We start from the raw sequence: 5,292 nt of genomic DNA, 5'->3' as shown, positions 1-5,292 counted from the left end.
CAAATAAAAAAAACAGAAAACAAAGAACGTTTTAAATAAAAACAGAAGCTAAAATGGAAATAGAAATGAATTAAATTAATTAGCTAATTAATTAATTAATTAATTAATTAAGCAATTAATTAATCTAGTTAATTCCGGATTAATTAACCCTAATCATTAGTTAAATTAATTGGGTAATTAATTAAACTAATTAATTCTGAATTAATTAACACTAATCATTAATTAACTTAATTAACTAAGGTTAGTTAAACTTTGATTAGGTTAATAAGTTAATAGTGAATGACATGCGGGACCCACCTGTTCAGGTTGACCAGTCAACTCTGTTGACTGCTGATGTCAGCATGACATCATGCTGATGTCATTAATTCATTTTCGAATTAATTAAATAATTAAATAAATTCCAGAAAATTCATAAAATCTTTAGAAAATCATATCTTTTAATCCGTAACTCGGATTAAAATATTTTCAACACGAAAGTTGCTCAGAACGACGAGACGATTCCGGATACGCAGTCCGTTCGTCCGCCACACCCCCCTAACCTATCGAACCCGCAACTTTTCCCCTCCGGCTCCTCTGCCCGAAAACACGAAACACCGGGAATACTTTCCCGGATGATTCCCCCTTGACCAGTACCACCTTATACCACGTTAGGGCACGCCTAGCATCGTTACTTGTCATGTCATGCATTGATATGCTTTTGTTTGCATTGTATTCATTGTTTCTTCCCCCTCTTCTCTCCGGTAGACTACGAGACCGACGCTGCTGCTGCCCAGTTCGACTACGGAGTTGACGACCCCTCCTTCTTGCCAGAGCAACCAGGCAAGCCCCCCCCTTGATCACCAGATATCGCCTATTCTCCTCTATACTGCTTGCATTAGAGTAGTGTACCATGTTACTGCTTTCGTTAATCCTATTCTGATGCATAGCTTGACATTGTCGCTACATCTGTTGATACCTTACCTGCAATCCTAAATGCTTAGTATAGGATGCTAGTTTATCATCATTGGCCCTACATTCTTGTCAGTCTGCCTTGCTATACTATCGGGCCGTGATCACTTGGGAGGTGATCACGGGTATATGCTATACATACATACATACTATACAGATGGTGACTAAGGTCGGGTCAGCTCATTGAGTACCCGCAAGTGATTCTGACGAGGGGGCTGAAAGGACAGGTGGCTCCATCCCGGTAGAGGTGGGCCTGGGTTCCCGACGGCCCTCGACTGTTACTTTGTGGCGGAGCGACAGGGCAGGTTGAGACCACCTAGGAGACAGGTGGGCCTGGCCCTGTTCAGCGTTCGCGGATACTTAACACGCTTAACGAGATCTTGGTATTTGATCTGAGTCTGGCTACGAGCCTATACGCACTAACCATCTACGTGGGAGTAGTTATGGGTATCCCGACGTCGTGGTATCAGCCGAAGCACTTCAGACGTCAGCGACGGAGCGGCGCGCGCCGAATTGGACTGGAACGCCACTAGGCTAGGTCTGCTTTCGGCCGCCCTCGCAACGTGCAGGTGTGCCCAGGGCGATGGGCCCAGACCCCTGCGCGCTTAGGTTTAGACCGGCGTGCTGGCCTCTCTGTTTTGCCTAGGTGGGGCTGCGACGTGTTGATCTTCCGAGGCCGGGCATGACCCAGGAAAGTGTGTCCGGCCAAATGGGATCGAGCGTGTTGGGCTATGTGGTGCACCCCTGCAGGGAAGTTAATCTATTCGAATAGCCGTGATCTTCGGTAACAGGACGACTTGGAGTTGTACCTTGACCTTATGACAACTAGAACCGGATACTTAATAAAACACACCCTTCCAAGTTCCACAGACAACCCGGTGATCGCTTTTCCGCAGGGCGACGAGGAGAGGATCGCCGGGTAGGATTATGCTATGCGATGCTACGTGGAGATGCTACTGGAGATGCTACTTGGAGACACTACTTGAAGATGCTACTTGGAGGACTTCTATCTACTCTCTTCTACATGCTGCAAGACGGAGGCTGCCAGAAGCGTAGTCTTCGATAGGACTAGCTATCCCCCTCTTATTCTGGCTTTCTGCAGTTCAGTCCACTGATATGGCCTCCTTACACATATACCCGTGCATATGTAGTTTAGTTCCTTGCTTGCGAGTACTTTGGATGAGTACTCACGGTTGCTTCTCTCCCTCTTTTCCCTTTTCCCTTCTACCTGGTTGTCGCAACCAGATGCTGGAGTCCAGGGGCCAGACGCCACCGTCGACGACGACCCCTACTACACCGGAGGTGCCTACTACTACGTGCAGCCCGCTGACGACGACCTGGAGTAGTTAGGAGGATCCCAAGCAGGAGGCCTGCTCCTCTTTCGATCTGTATCCCAGTTTGTGCTAGCCTTCTTAAGGCAAACTTGTTTAACTTATGTCTGTACTCAGATATTGTTGCTTCCGCTGACTCGTCTATGATCGAGCACTTGTATTCGAGCCCTCGAGGCCCCTGGCTTGTATTATGATGCTTGTATGACTTATTTTATTTGTAGAGTTGTGTTGTGATATCTTCCCGTGAGTCCCTGATCTTGATCGTACACATTTGCGTGCATGATTAGTGTACGATTAAATCGGGGGCGTCACAAGTTGGTATCAGAGCCGACTGCCTGTAGGAATCCCCCTTCCACGCTCCTTGGCCGAAGTCGAGTCTAGACTTTACAAAACTTTTACTAATCTGGCTGTGCGGCCCATGGGCCCACGTCGCCATTGGGTGGTATTAGGATCTTTTACTCCTCGACCTTTACTCTGGGACTCTGACATCTTTTCTATTCGGGTTAAATGAACCTTACTAAATCTAACACTAGGATCTCGTTATCATTTTCACCCGGAGAGCCCCTTATTATTGATGATCGTCTGCTGCACGTGAAGACCCTGAAGATACTTTCCGCTGTTAGGCCGAGAACTTGTGTTCATCGCGTTTGCAATTCCCCTTCCACCGTCAACCCTTATGGGTAACTACTTACAGTTGTTATTCTTATATCATCCCCAGTTGGTCTTGTTATTACAAGATACCCTGAAAAACTCGTCGTGGTTTCGATAATCCCTTGAGCTTACTGCCTAGTAGTTCCTTGCCACTTGAATACCCCTTCAAATAAATCCTCGCACTTGTCGAGTATCCGCTCAACCCCAGTTGTTCATATGTGTCACAAAAGTCTTCAAAATACAATTCGATCTTTCGAAAATCCTCTGGAGCCTTTGGCTCTTGAAATTCTTGCTTGCTTGCATTATGGTTAATCCCATAAGTCTCGTAGTCATATTGACATTCCTTGTCATTATCATTTTGAGTCTGTTGACTCAATATGTTTGCGAATACCCGCAATCATCATTGATCCTTATAGATTACCTTTCTGGCTGAGATGCCATTCTTTTAACGGGAATTGGTTCTCGACCAATCCAATTGTTGTTGATTGTACTCTAAGGCTATTCAACTTATCCACCCCTAAACAGAGCATTGCTTCTGATCCTTTGTTTTGGAAATCATAATTCCTTTGCATTTAAGCTGTGAATTATTCAGATGCTTCCATAACCTGTTGCATCTGCATTCCTTCCTCTTCTGGTTGAGTATCGATACTCCTATCGGATCCTTTGTGGACCATCAGGTCCTTTGTTGGATTGTTATCCGACAATGACCTTCACACTTGATCACTTTGTGAGTTCTTCCCCTGATACATAATACCTTTGTTAAGTTGTATCCTCTGCTTGGCCAACCATGCTCTGCTTTCGAGCTGGTGGCATTTACTACTGAAGCTTGTGGTATATGTTTCCATGATACCCTGACGGGTTGAACCTATGCCTTCCTTTATATGTGTGAACTCGGAAGTTTTCACTAGTCATACTCATCTGGTATTTCACCAGGTAAAACTTTCAACACTAATGCCTTTATCAAAGCAAGAAGTGAATGGAAGGTTATACATTGAAGAAGTGGGAGTCGACCTTGAACTTTGTGTTCATGCCCATGGACACGATGTATATCTTATCATTAAAGCTTCTCTTAAATGAATTATTCCTTCGGTATAAGTTCATCTTATATCTAGGATCTGGCCTTTTGCAATCGTGGTTCCGACCATGTTCTCTTTTAAATACCATTCCTCGTGCAAGTTTTAGCACTTGTCTTCTGTAGAGCAATAACCCCCGTCCAACCTCTACTTTGATATGTCATCGAGTATTACCCCTGGTATCTCGAGATTATCATGGAACTGCATAACTTCTTATGAGCTCTTCATCAAGTGCTACCTTCCCACTGATTCCAATTTTTCGCGGGCTCTGAGTTATTAAACACTCAAAGACACCGATAACTGAATCGAGTTCGCATTGCGATTCAACAAGTATTTGAACCCATCACTGCTTACAAATTTATTAATCCTTCAAGTCATTCCTAGCCTGATCGGCTATATCATTATCGAGCTAATTTTAACTGTGCTACCCGGTCCTTCTCGGAGCACAATTTTCGACGATGAACTAACCTTACGTCGATCCTCATCGTCATATCATTTCGCCTTGAACAACAAGCTTGGTTTCGAGTTTGTGTCGTAACTGTGGTTCCAATAACCTCTTGCTCATCATTCCTTTGACTTGATGTCGTCGTTGATTGACTACATCTGCATGAAATCTCTCGACAATTGTGTCGTGATCATCATCAACCTTATGAGCTCTTCCAGGAATTCAATTGAATTCATGATGGGTAATACCATCCTTGCCCCTCGATGATTCCTGTTCTCATCGACCACTTTATTACCTTTCGTTCAACACAACTTGTTCGTGTTTTGTGTAAACCTTGAGATCACTGCTACCCAGCCGTTGATCTTCCTTACCTCGGAAGTATTACCATCTCTTTTTGGCAAGAATGTGGTGAGAATTTCACCACCTCTTAATAATTCTTGATATCATAATACTTCTTGCCATCTTCGTTCATTCCTTGGTCCTCGTATTGTTTTCAACCGGAATACCGACATTGGAGCTATGACGTGTGAATTCTAAACTCCTAGCAACCCTATTGCTTTGAAGTGAATGGGCGATAGTTCAGTCTAAGTCCTTCGTTAATTGAATCACCATTCTGACATTGGTCGTGCAACCCAACCCATATTTCGGGCGCACATTCCAACCAATGTTTATTTGTGTATGTTTTCCTCGCGCATACTTCCTTATATCATTTGATTTGGCAAATGTTATCTCCTTGTTCACTTAATGGTGGAAATCCATCTTTTGGGAAATCTCGGCGAATTGCCGTTGGGTTCACCAGACACCTCCTTGTCCTCTCCTTGGGTTAATGATGGACTTTTGTTAA

Source organism: Triticum aestivum, chromosome 1B (genome assembly GCF_018294505.1).
Source record: "Triticum aestivum cultivar Chinese Spring chromosome 1B, IWGSC CS RefSeq v2.1, whole genome shotgun sequence".
In the NCBI taxonomy this organism is placed as follows: Eukaryota; Viridiplantae; Streptophyta; class Magnoliopsida; order Poales; family Poaceae; genus Triticum; species Triticum aestivum.
This window is presented reverse-complemented; position numbering follows the sequence as displayed.